Source organism: Triticum urartu, chromosome 3A, assembly GCF_056163025.1.
Source record: "Triticum urartu cultivar PI428250 chromosome 3A, HENAU_Tu73, whole genome shotgun sequence".
In the NCBI taxonomy this organism is placed as follows: Eukaryota; Viridiplantae; Streptophyta; class Magnoliopsida; order Poales; family Poaceae; genus Triticum; species Triticum urartu.
In genome coordinates this window covers 549,733,196-549,747,305 of record NC_141875.1, presented here as the reverse complement: position 1 = coordinate 549,747,305, position 14,110 = coordinate 549,733,196, and positions in this window count along the sequence as shown.

The window sequence follows — 14,110 nt, the reverse complement described above, 5'->3', positions numbered from 1 at the left end:
AGGTCGAGCGTGAATCATATAGTAGATATGATCAACATATTGATGTTCACCATTGATACTACTCCATCTCACATGATGATCGGACATGGTTTAGTTGATTTGGAGCACGTGATCACTTAGAGGATTAGAGGGATATCTTTCTAAGTGTGAGTTCTTAAGTAATATGATTAATTGAACTTAAATTTATCATGAACTTAGTGTCTGATAGTATTTTGCTTGTCTATGTTTGATTGTAGATAGATGGCACATGCTGTTGTTCCGTTGAATTTTAATGTGTTCCTTGAGAAAGCAAAGTTGAAAGATGATGGTAGAAATTACACGGACTGGGTCCATAACTTGAGGATTATCCTCATTGCTGCACAGAAGAATTACGTCCTAGAAGCACCGCTGGGTGCCAGGCCTGCTGCAGGAGCAACAGCAGATGTTATGAACATCTGGCAAAGCAAAGCTGATGACTACTCAATAGTTCAGTGTGCCATGCTTTACGGCTTAGAATCGGGACTTCAACGATGTTTTGAACGTCATGGAGCATATGAGATGTTCCAGGAGTTGAAGTTAATATTTCAAGCAAATGCCCGAATTGAGAGATATGAAGTCTCCAATAAGTTCTATAGCGCAAGATGGAGGACAATAGTTCTGTCAGTGAACATATACTCAAAATGTCTGGGTATCATAATCACTTGACTCAACTGGGAGTTAATCTTCCTGTTGATAGTGTCATTGACAGAGTTCTTCAATCACTGCCACCAAGCTACAAGAGCTTCGTGATGAACTATAACATGCAAGGGATGGATAAGACGATTCCCGAGCACTTCGCAATGTTAAAGGCTACGGAGGTAGAAATCAAGAAGGAGCATCAAGTGTTGATGGTCAATAAGACCGCTAGTTTCAAGAAAAAGGGCAAAGGGAAGAAGAAGGGGAACTTCAAGAAGAACAGCAAGCAAGTTGCTGCTCAGGAGAAGAAACCCAAGTCTGGACCTAAGCCTGAAACTGAGTGCTTCTACTGCAAGCAGACTGGTCACCGGAAGCGGAACTGCCCCAAGTATTTGGCGGATAAGAAGGATGGCAAGGTCAACAAAGGTATATGTGATATACATGTTATTGATGTGTACCATACTAGAGCTCGCAGTAGCACCTGGGTATTTGATACTGGTTCCGTTGCTTATATTTGCAACTCGAAATAGGGACTACGGATTAAGCGAACACTGGCCAAGGACGAGGTGACGATGCGCGTGGGAAATGGTTCCAAAGTCGATGTGATCGCGGTCGGCACGATACCTCTACATCTACCTTCGGGATTAGTTTTAGACCTAAATAATTGTTATTTGGTGTCAGCGTTGAGCATGAACATTATATCTGGATCTTGTTTGATGCGAGACAATTATTCATTTAAATCAGAGAATAATGGTTGTTCTATTTATATGAGTAATATCTTTTATGGTCATGCACCCTTGAAGAGTGGTCTATTTTTGATGAATCTCGATAGTAGTGATACATATATTCATAATGTTGAAGCCAAAAGATGCAGAGTTGATAATCATAGTGCAACTTATTTGTGGCACTGCCGTTTAGGTCATATCGTTGTAAAGCGCATGAAGAAACTCCATACTGATGGACGTTTGGAACCACTTGATTATGAATCACTTGGTACTTGCGAACCGTGCCTCATGGGCAAGATGACTAAAATGTCGTTCTCCGGTACTATGGAGAAAGCAACAGATGTTGGAAATATGCCCTAGAGGCAATAATAAAAGCATTATTATTATATTTCCTTGTTCATGATAATTGTCTTTATTCATGCTATAATTGTGTTATCCGGAAATCGTAATACATGTGTGAATAATAGACACCAACATGTCCCTAGTAAGCCTCTAGTTGACTAGCTCGTTGATCAACAGATAGTCATGGTTTCCTGACTATGGACATTGGATGTCATTTATAACGAGATCACATCATTAGGAGAATGATGTGATGGACAAGACCCAATCCTAAACATAGCATAAGATCGTATAGTTCGTTTGCTAGAGTTTTCCAATGTCAAGTATCTTTTCCTTAGACCATGAGATCGTGTAACTCCCGGATACCGTAGGAGTGCTTTGGGTGTGCCAAACGTCACAATGTAACTGGGTGACTATAAAGGTATACTACGGGTATCTCCGAAAGTGTCTGTTGGGTTGACACGGATCAAGACTGGGATTTGTCACTTCGTATGACGGAGAGGTATCACTGGGCCCACTCGGTAATGCATCATCATAATGAGCTCAAAGTGACCAAGTGTCTGGTCACGGGATCATGCATTACGGTACGAGTAAAGTGACTTGCCGGTAACGAGATTGAACGAGGTATTGGGATACCGACGATCGGATCTCGGGCAAGTAACATACCGATTGACGAAGGGAATTGTATGCGGGGTTGCTTGAATCCTCGACATCGTGGTTCATCCGATGAGATCATCGAGGAGCATGTGGGAGCCAACATGGGTATCCAGATCCCGCTGTTGGTTATTGGCCGGAGAGTCGTCTCGGTCATGTCTACATGTCTCCCGAACCCGTAGGGTCTACACACTTAAGGTTCGGTGACGCTAGGGTTGTAGGGATATGTATATGCAGTAACCCGAATGTTGTTCGGAGTCCCGGATGAGATCCCAGACGTCACGAGGAGTTCCGGAATGGTCCGGAGGTAAAGAATTATATATAGGAAGTGCTATTTCGGGCATCGGGACAAGTTTCGGGGTCACCGGTATTGTACCGGGACCACCGGAAGGGTCCCGGGGGTCCACCGGGTGGGGCCACCTGCCCCGGGGGCCACATGGGCTGTAGGGGGTGCGCCTTGGCCTATATGGGCCAAGGGCACCAGCCCCAAGAGGCCCATGCGCCTAGGGTTCAAGGAAGGGAAGAGTCCCAAAGGGGGAAGGCACCTCCTAGGTGCCTTGGGGAGGAGGGATTCCTCCCTTGGCCGCACCCCCCCCTAGGAGATTGGATCTCCTAGGGCCGGCGCCCCCCCCCTTGGACTCCCTATATATAGTGGGGAAAGGAGGGCCTCTGACAACACGCCTTTGGTGCCTCCCTCTCCCTCTCCAACACATCCTCCTCCTCCATAGTGCTTAGCGAAGCCCTGCCGGAGTACTGCAGCTCCATCACCACCACGCCGTCGTGCTGCTGCTGGAGCCATCTCCCTCAACCTCTCCTTCCCCCTTGCTGGATCAAGAAGAAGGAGACGTTACGCTGCCCGTACGTGTGTTGAACGCGGAGGTGCCGTCCGTTCGGCGCTAGGATCTCCGGTGATTTGGATCACGTCGAGTACGACTTCCTCATCCCCGTTCTTTGAACGCTTCCGCGCGTGATCTACAAAGGTATGTAGATGCAATCCAATCACTCGTTGCTAGATGAAATCATAGATGGATCTTGGTGAAACCGTAGGAAATTTTTTGTCTTCTGCAACGTTCCCCAACAGTGGCATCATGAGCTAGGTCTATGCGTAGTTCTCTTGCACGAGTAGAACACAATTTGTTGTGGGCGTTGATGTTGTCAACTTTCTTGCCGCTACTAGTCTTATCTTGCTTCAACGGTATTGTGGGATGAAGCGGCCCGGACCAACCTTACACGTACGCTTACGTGAGACCGGTTCCACCGACTAACATGCACAAGTTGCATAAGGTGGCTGGCGGGTGTCTGTCTCTCCCACTTTAGTTGGAGCGGATTCGATGAAAAGGGTCCTTATGAAGGGTAAATAGAAGTTGACAAATCACGTTGTGGCTTTCACGTAGGTAAGAAAACGTTCTTGCTAGAACCCTATTTCAGCCACGTAAAACTTGCAACAACAATTAGAGGACGTCTAACTTGTTTTTGCAGCAAGTGTTCTGTGATGTGATATGGCCAAAGTTGTGATGAATGATGAATGATATATATGTGATGTATGAGATGTTCATGCTATTGTAATAGGAATCACGACTTGCATGTCGATGAGTATGACAACCGGCAGGAGCCGTAGGAGTTGTCTTTATTTTTTGTATGACCTGCGTGTCATTGAGAAACGCCATGTAAATTACTTTACTTTATTGCTAAACGCGTTAGCCATAGTAGTAGAAGTAATAGTTGGCGAGCAACTTCATGGAAACACGATGATGGAGATCATGATGATGGAGATCATGGTGTCATGCCGGTGACAAGATGATCATGGAGCTCCAAGATGGAGATCAAAGGAGCTATGTGATATTGGCCATATCATGTCACTATTATTATTTGATTGCATGTGATGTTTATCATGTTTTTGCATCTTGTTTGCTTAGAACGGCGGTAGTAAATAAGATGATCCCTCATAATAATTTCAAGAAAGTGTTCCCCCTAACTGTGCACCGTTGCGACAGTTCATTGTTTCGAAGCACCACGTGATGATCGGGTGTGATAGATTCCAACGTTCACATACAATGGGTGTAAGACAGATTTACACATGCAAACACTTAGGTTGACTTGATGAGTCTAGCATGTACAGACATGGCCTCGGAACACAGAAGACCGAAAGGTCGAGCATGAGTCGTATAGAAGATACGATCAACATGAAGATGTTCACCGACGTTGACTAGTCCGTCTCACGTGATGATCGGACACGGCCTAGTTAACTCGGATCATGTTATACTTAGATTACAGGAGGGATGTCTATCTAAGTGGGAGTTCATTGAATAATTTTATTAGATGAACTTAATTATCATGAACTTAGTCTAAAATATTTACAATATGTCTTGTAGATCAAATGGCCAACGCAGTCCTCAACTTCAACGCGTTCCTAGAGAAAACCAAGCTGAAAGACGATGGCAGCAACTACACGGACTGGGTCCGGAACCTGAGGATCATCCTCATAGCTGCCAAGAAAGATTTTGTCCTACAAGCACCGCTGGGTGACGCACCTGTTCTCCCTGCAGAACAAGACGTTATGAATGCTTGGCAGGCACGTACTGATGACTACTCCCTCGTTCAGTGCGGCATGCTTTACAGCTTAGAGCCGGGGCTCCAAAAGCATTTTGAGAGACACGGAGCATATGAGATGTTCGAAGAGCTGAAAATGGTTTTCCAAGCTCATGCCCGGGTCGAGAGATATCAAGTCTCCAACAAGTTCTTCAGCTGTAAGATGGAGGAAAACAGTTCTGTCAGTGAGCACATACTCACTATGTCTGGGTTACATAACCGCTTGACTCAGCTGGGAGTTAATCTCCCGGATGACGCGGTCATTGACAGAATCCTTCAGTCGCTTCCACCGAGCTACAAGAGTTTTGTGATGAACTTCAATATGCAGGGGATGGAAAAGACCATTCCTGAAGTATTTGCAATGCTGAAATCAGCAGAGGTAGAAGTCAAAAAGGAACATCAAGTGTTGATGGTGAATAAAACCAATAAGTTCAAGAAAGGCAAGGGTAAGAAAACCTTCAAGAAGGACGGCAAGGGAGTTGCCGCGCCCGGAAAGCAAGCTGTCGGGAAGAAGCCAAAGAATGGACCCAAGCCCGAGACTGAGTGCTTTTATTGCACGGAAAGTGGTCACTGGAAGCGGAACTGCCCCAAATACTTAGCAGACAAGAAGGCCGGCAAAACGAAAGGTATATGTGATATACATGTAATTGATGTGTACCTTACCAGTACTCGTAGTAGCTCCTGGGTATTTGATACCGGTGCAGTTGCTCACATTTGTAACTCAAAGCAGGAGCTACGGAATAAGCGGAGACTGGCGAAGGACGAGGTGACGATGCGCGTCGGGAATGGTTCCAAGGTCGATGTGATCGCCGTCGGCACACTACCTCTACATTTACCTACGGGATTAGTTTTGAACCTCAATAATTGTTATTTAGTGCCAAGTTTGAGCATGAACATTGTATTAGGATCTCGTTTAATACGAGATGGCTACTCATTTAAATCCGAGAATAATGGTTGTTCTATTTATATGAGAGATATGTTTTATGGTCATGCTCCGATGGTGAATGGTTTATTCTTAATGAATCTCGAGCGTAATGCTACACATATTCATAGTGTGAATACCAAAAGATGTAAGATTGATAATGATAGTCCCACATACTTGTGGCACTGCCGCCTTGGTCACATAGGTGTCAAACGCATGAAGAAGCTCCATGCAGATGGACTTTTAGAGTCTCCTGATTATGAATCATTTGACACGTGCGAACCATGCCTCATGGGTAAAATGACCAAGACTCCGTTCTCAGGAACAATGGAGCGAGCAACCAACTTATTGGAAATCATACATACTGATGTGTGCGGTCCAATGAGCGTTGAGGCTCGCGGTGGCTATCGTTATGTTCTCACCCTCACTGATGACTTGAGTAGATATGGGTATGTCTACTTAATGAAACACAAGTCTGAGACCTTTGAAAAGTTCAAGGAATTTCAGAATGAGGTTGAGAATCAACGTGACAGGAAAATCAAGTTCCTGCGATCAGATCGTGGAGGAGAATACTTGAGTCACGAGTTTGGCACACACTTAAGAAAATGTGGAATAGTTTCACAACTCACGCCGCCTGGAACACCTCAGCGTAATGGTGTGTCCGAACGTTGTAATCGCACTCTATTAGATATGGTGCGATCTATGATGTCTCTTGCCGATTTACCGCCATCTTTTTGGGGCTATGCTTTAGAGACTGCTGCATTCACTTTAAATAGGGCTCCGTCGAAATCCGTTGAGACGACACCGTATGAATTATGGTTTGGGAAGAAACCTAAGTTGTCGTTTCTAAAAGTTTGGGGATGCGATGCTTATGTCAAGAAACTTCAACCTGAAAAGCTCGAACCCAAATCGGAAAAATGTGTCTTCATAGGATACCCTAAAGAAACTATTGGGTATACCTTCTACCTCAGATCCGAAGGCAAGATCTTTGTTGCCAAGAATGGGTCCTTTCTAGAGAAAGAGTTTCTCTCGAAAGAAGTAAGTGGGAGGAAAGTAGACCTTGATGAAGTATTGCCTCTTGAACCGGAAAATGGCGCAACTCAAGAAAATGTTTCTGAGGTGCCTGCACCGACAAGAGAGGAAGTTAATGATGATGATCAAGATACTTCTGATCAAGCTCCTACTGAAATTCGAAGGTCCACAAGGACACGTTCCGCACCAGAGTGGTACGGCAACCCTGTCTTGGAAATCATGTTGTTAGACAACGGTGAACCTTCGAACTATGAAGAAGCGATGGCGGGCCCGGATTCCGACAAATGGCTAGAAGCCATGAAATCCGAGATAGGATCCATGTATGAAAACAAAGTATGGACTTTGACTGACTTGCCCGTTGAGCGGCAAGCCATAGAAAATAAATGGATCTTTAAGAAGAAGACAGACGCGGATGGTAATGTGACCATCTATAAAGCTCGGCTTGTCGCTAAGGGTTATCAACAAGTTCAAGGGGTTGACTATGATGAGACTTTCTCACCGGTAGCGAAGCTAAAGTCCGTCCGAATCATGTTAGCAATTGCCGCATTCTATGATTATGAAATATGGCAAATGGACGTCAAAAGGGCATTCCTTAATGGTTTCCTTAAGGAAGAATTGTATATGATGCAGCCGGAAGGTTTTGTCGATCCTAAGAATGCTGACAAGGTGTGCAAGCTCCAACGCTCGATTTATGGGCTGGTGCAAGCATCTCGGAGTTGGAACATTCGCTTTGATGAGATGATCAAAGCGTTTGGGTTTACGCAGACTTATGGAGAAGCCTGCGTTTACAAGAAAGTGAGTGGGAGCTCTGTAGCATTTCTCATATTATATGTAGATGACATACTTTTGATGGGAAATGATATAGAACTCTTGGACAGCATTAAGGCCTACTTGAATAAAAGTTTATCAATGAAGGACCTTGGAGAAGCTGCTTATATATTAGGCATCAAGATCTACAGAGATAGATCAAGACGCCTCATAGGTCTTTCACAAAGCACATACCTTGATAAGATATTGAAGAAGTTCAATATGGATCAGTCTAAGAAGGGGTTCTTGCCTGTGTTGCAAGGTGTGAAATTGAGCTCAGCTCAATGTCTGACCACGGCAGAAGATATAGAAGAGATGATTGTCATCCCCTATGCCTCAGCCATAGGTTCTATTATGTATGCCATGATGTGTACCAGACCTGATGTAAACCTTGCCGTAAGTTTGGTAGGTAGGTACCAAAGTAATCCCGGCAAGGAACACTGGACAGCGGTCAAGAATATCCTGAAGTACCTGAAAAGGATTAAGGAAATGTTTCTTGTTTATGGAGGTGACGAAGAGCTCGTCGTAAAAGGTTACGTCGACGCTAGCTTCGACACGGATCTGGATGACTCTAAGTCACAAACCGGATACGTGTATATTTTGAATGGTGGGGCAGTAAGCTGGTGCAGTTGCAAGCAGAGCGTCGTGGCGGGATCTACATGTGAAGCGGAGTACATGGCAGCCTCGGAGGCAGCACATGAAGCAATTTGGGTGAAGGAGTTCATCACCGACCTAGGAGTCATACCCAATGCGTCGGGGCCAATCAAACTCTTCTATGACAACACTGGAGCTATTGCACTTGCCAAGGAGCCCAGGTTTCACAAGAAGACGAGGCACATCAAGCGTCGCTTCAACTCCATTCGTGAAAATGTTCAAGATGGAGACATAGATATTTGTAAAGTACATACGGACCTGAATATAGCAGATCCGTTGACTAAACCTCTCCCTAGAGCAAAACATGATCAACACCAGAATTCCATGGGTGTTCGATTCATCACATGTAACTAGATTATTGACTCTAGTGCAAGTGGGAGACTGTTGGAAATATGCCCTAGAGGCAATAATAAAAGCATTATTATTATATTTCCTTGTTCATGATAATTGTCTTTATTCATGCTATAATTGTGTTATCCGGAAATCGTAATACATGTGTGAATAATAGACACCAACATGTCCCTAGTAAGCCTCTAGTTGACTAGCTCGTTGATCAACAGATAGTCATGGTTTCCTAACTATGGACATTGGATGTCATTGATAACGAGATCACATCATTAGGAGAATGATGTGATGGACAAGACCCAATCCTAAACATAGCATAAGATCGTATAGTTCCTTTGCTAGAGTTTTCCAATGTCAAGTATCTTTTCCTTAGACCATGAGATCGTGTAACTCCCGGATACCGTAGGAGTGCTTTGGGTGTGCCAAACGTCACAACGTAACTGGGTGACTATAAAGGTATACTACGGGTATCTCCGAAAGTGTCTGTTGGGTTGACACGGATCAAGACTGGGATTTGTCACTCCGTATGACGGAGAGGTATCACTGGGCCCACTCGGTAATGCATCATCATAATGAGATCAAAGTGACCAAGTGTCTGGTCACGGGATCATGCATTACGGTACGAGTAAAGTGACTTGCCGGTAACAAGATTGAACGAGGTATTGGGATACCGACGATCGGATCTCGGGCAAGTAACATACCGATTGACGAAGGGAATTGTATGCGGGGTTGCTTGAATCCTGGACATCGTGGTTCATCCGATGAGATCATCGAGGAGCATGTGGGAGCCAACATGGGTATCCAGATCCCGCTGTTGGTTATTGGCCGGAGAGTCGTCTCGGTCATGTCTACATGTCTCCCGAACCCGTAGGGTCTACACACTTAAGGTTCGGTGACGCTAGGGTTGTAGGGATATGTATATGCAGTAACCCGAATGTTGTTCGGAGTCCCAGATGAGATCCCGGACGTCACGAGGAGTTCCGGAATGGTCCGGAGGTAAAGAATTATATATAGGAAGTGCTATTTCGGGCATCGGGACAAGTTTCGGGGTCACCGGTATTGTACCGGGACCACCGGAAGGGTCCCGGGGGTCCACCGGGTGGGGCCACCTGCCCCGGGGGCCACATGGGCTGTAGGGGGTGCGCCTTGGCCTATATGGGCCAAGGGCACCAGCCCCAAGAGGCCCATGCGTCTAGGGTTCAAGGAAGGGAAGAGTCCCAAAGGGGGAAGGCACCTCCTAGGTGCCTTGGGGAGGAGGGATTCCTCCCTTGGCCGCACCCCCCCTAGGAGATTGGATCTCCTAGGGCCGGCGCCCCCCCCTTGGACTCCCTATATATAGTGGGGAAAGGAGGGCCTCTGACAACACGCCTTTGGTGCCTCCCTCTCCCTCTCCAACACATCCTCCTCCTCCATAGTGCTTAGCAAAGCCCTGCCAGAGTACTGCAGCTCCATCACCACCACGCCGTCGTGCTGCTGCTGGAGCCATCTCCCTCAACCTCTCCTTCCCCCTTGCTGGATCAAGAAGAAGGAGACGTTACGCTGCCCTTACGTGTGTTGAACGCGGAGGTGCCGTCCGTTCGGCGCTAGGATCTCCGGTGATTTGGATCATGTCGAGTACGACTTCCTCATCCCCGTTCTTTGAACGCTTCCGCGCGTGATCTACAAAGGTATGTAGATGCAATCCAATCACTCGTTGCTAGATGAACTCATAGATGGATCTTGGTGAAACCGTAGGAATTTTTTTTTCTTCTGCAACGTTCCCCAACAACAGATTTGTTGGAAATCATACATACAGATGTATGTGGTCCGATGAATGTTGAGGCTCGTGGCGGATATCGTAATTTTCTCACCTTCACAGATGATTTAAGCAGATATGGGTATATCTACTTGATGAAACATAAGTCTGAAACATTTGAAAAGTTCAAAGAATTTCAGAGTAAAGTTGAAAATCATCGTAACAAGAAAATAAAGTTTCTACGATATGGTCGTGGAGGAGAATATTTGAGTTACGAGTTTGGTCTACATTTGAAACAAATCGGAACAGTTTCGCAACTCACGCCACCCGAAACACCAAAACATAATGGTGTGTCTGAACGTCGTAATCATACTTTACTAGATATGGTGCGATCTATGATGTCTCTTACTGATTTACCGCTATCGTTTTGGGGTTATGCTTTAGAGACGGCCGCATTCACGTTAAATAGGGCACCATTGAAATGCGTTGAGACGACGCCTTATGAGCTGTGGTTTGGCAAAAAACCAAAGTTGTCGTTTCTTAAAGTTTGGGGCTGCGATGCTTATGTGAAAAAGCTTCAACCTGATAAGCTTGAACCCAAATCGGAGAAATGTGTCTTCATAGGATACCCAAAGGAGACTGTTGGGTACACCTTCTATCACAGATCTGAACGCAAGACATTCGTTGCTAAGAATGGATCCTTTCTAGAGAAGGAGTTTGTCACAGCCCTAGCTCAGCCCCTGTTGTCCTTGCTTGATCTTGTTGCATCATGTTTAAATTTTATTGAAAGTTGAATTGGGGAAAGTGGAAAGCCTCAGAAGTCTTTTACAAGAAATGATCAACATTAAAAATTGTTTCAAATAAACCCAAGAAAATGTTCCTGTCAAGCTATAAAAAATATTGGCAAGAGGTAAAACTCAAACCAATATTTTTGGAGTCTCAGAAATATTTATTTCGAGCACTTGGAATTAATTCAATAACTATTTGAATTGGATTTATATTTATTATATATAAAAATATATGTTCAATAATTCTGAAAATTGTTGTGTGGCTTTGTATAAGTCCACTTAGTTGACACAATTATTTTCATGAAGTTTAAAATTGATTTAGTATTTTACTAAATCAGAAACAAATGTCAGAAAATAGAAAATAGAAATAAAAGGCAGAAAGGAGAGTATCTGAGCCACTTACCTGGCCTGCACTGTGTTGGCCCAGCCCATCTCTCTCCCTTGTCTTCTTCCAGCTCACGCCAGAAGGACTGGACTGCGCGTGGCCAACGCCCGCCGGCACGCGCACGGCCACCTCCTGCTTGCCGCTTTGCCCTGGCCCTCCCTGGTGAAGCCACGCCACCCCCTTGACCCTCTCCGGCTCTCCCAGCGCCTCTTGTCTCCTCTGGCTCCTCTCCACCTCGCGCCCGAGCGCACCGCAGTGCGCCGCCGAGCACCACCGTAGCCACTGCCGCTCCCTCGGCCTCTCGAGCTTACCAAGAGCTCCGCGCTTCTTCCTCGACCTCCACACCGGGCCGCGCGACGTCGGACGCCCCACAATGCCGCCTTTGCCCTCGTCTTCAACCTCGGGCACCGGAGATCACCACCGCCGATTCGACACCTCCGAGCCTTCCCCGAGCGCGCTAAGCATCCCTACAGCCTCTACGTGAGCTCCTATGCTGTTTCCCTCTTACCCCGACACCGTTCGCGACCTGTAGCCATTGATTCCGCGGTGACCCCCGCCGCACGAGCTCGACGCCGGCGTCACTTCGGTGACCATTTGGTTATCCGCCGGTGTGCAACCCATTCGCAACCTTGCGTAGTGCATCCCTAGCGCACTGGTTCGATCGACCGCGAGCCGCAGCAGCAAAACACACGAACGCCAAACTCCGGCCGCCGCCTCGCTCGCCACCGCCGACACCACAGCTCACCCCATCTCCTCTCACTTACTCCTTTGGATGCGCGTGAACCCGAGGAACCCGTAGAAGCAAACGGCGAGGCAAATGGTTGCCCGTAGCTCGATCCCGAGGAGCATCCGTCGTCGGATGTGCTCGCCGGCGTTCAACTCCGGTGAGGTGACATGACGTCATTAGCTTGAGGCTAATTAGCGCGTTAATCTCGCCATGTGCCACTGACAGACCGGCCCCACCCCCTAGTTAACCGCGGGGTAAACCCCTGTTAAATTTTAACCTAACCAACGTAGACCCCACACGTCAGTTGACCCGCTGACGTCACCGTTGACTGGCCCCACCTGTGTGTGACTCGAGCCAGCACTTTGAGACTGACCAGTGGGACCCACTGGTCAGGTTTGACCTGGACCCGTTCTGTTGACCTGCTGAGGTCAGCATGATGTAGTGCTGACGCAGTAATGCATTTTCTGGAATTATTTTATTTCTAAATAATTTGGAAATTCCAGAAAATAGAGCAACTTCTAAAAATCATAGAAATTAATCTGTAACTCCAAATACAAAGATTTATATATGAAAAATTATCAAAAAATTCAAGGAATCCATCTGTACCATTTTCATGCATGTTTGAACAAAGTTTCTCCTCTGTTTTGGACAAAACAAATAAAGGGCATTTAAATAATCATATATGGAGTTGGAATTTGAATCATGTATTCAAACCAACTTCATTTAAATCATAGCTAGATGCATTAGCTCAAATCACATCATATTGCCATGTCATGATCATGCATCATATTGTGGCATTGCATTTATTGTGTTCTTTCTCAGTTGCCGGTGATTGTCCCCTCTCGATAGACGTGCTTCCGACGATGAGTTTGATGACACCGATGAAGAGCTATATTATCTTTAGAAGTGCCAGGCAAGCAAAACCCCCTTGTTCATTCTGATACAATCCCACTCTCTCGCTCTTGCTCTCTTTTACTGCATTAGGACAATAGCGATTCCACTGTTACATGCTACGTTAGTTGAACCCCTTTCCTCTGCATGACCTGTCATTGCCACAGTAAATAGATGAAAACCACTAGCATGAGTAGGAGTTGTTTGAGCCCTGATGTGCCTACTCATTCATGCTTGTTTGTCATGCCTGCTACTGCTTAGAGTTGAGTCAGGTCTGATTCATCGGGGATGAATTGGTATGTGGTGAACATGTCCTACTGTTGAGAGCTAAGTGTGTGAAAACGATTTGGTAAAGGTAGTGGTGAGAGGCCATGTAGGAGTACATGGTGGGTTGTCTCATTGCAACCATTCTCAGGAACTGAGTTTTGTGTTTGTGATCCATGAACAGTTACTACCACACATTGGGTTCCGGTAACTCGGCCCCTCTCGGCTTATTAATCAACTCGATCTCTGTCCAGGAGTTGCAACTAGTTTCTAGTGTTTGTAGGTAGTGTTAGTAGTCTACCAAGTGGCACCCGGTACAGGTGGGCTTGGGACAGACTAGGCACAGTGGCACGGTGTACCAAGTGGCACCCGGATGGTGGGCTTGGGAACCCTGCACACATCGTTTGGGGCCGTGGGCGACACCCCGGCCGGATCTCCTTGCGGATGGAACCCGAATAGGCGATAAACCTGGATGAGAGACTTGTGTGGTTAGTCAGGTCGTGGCCGACTCCCTCGCCAGGCTTCCGCTTAAAGGTTGCCGAGATACACGACGTGTACAGGGTGGTAAGTGGTGAGAGCGTGTGTGAAGAAGTACACCC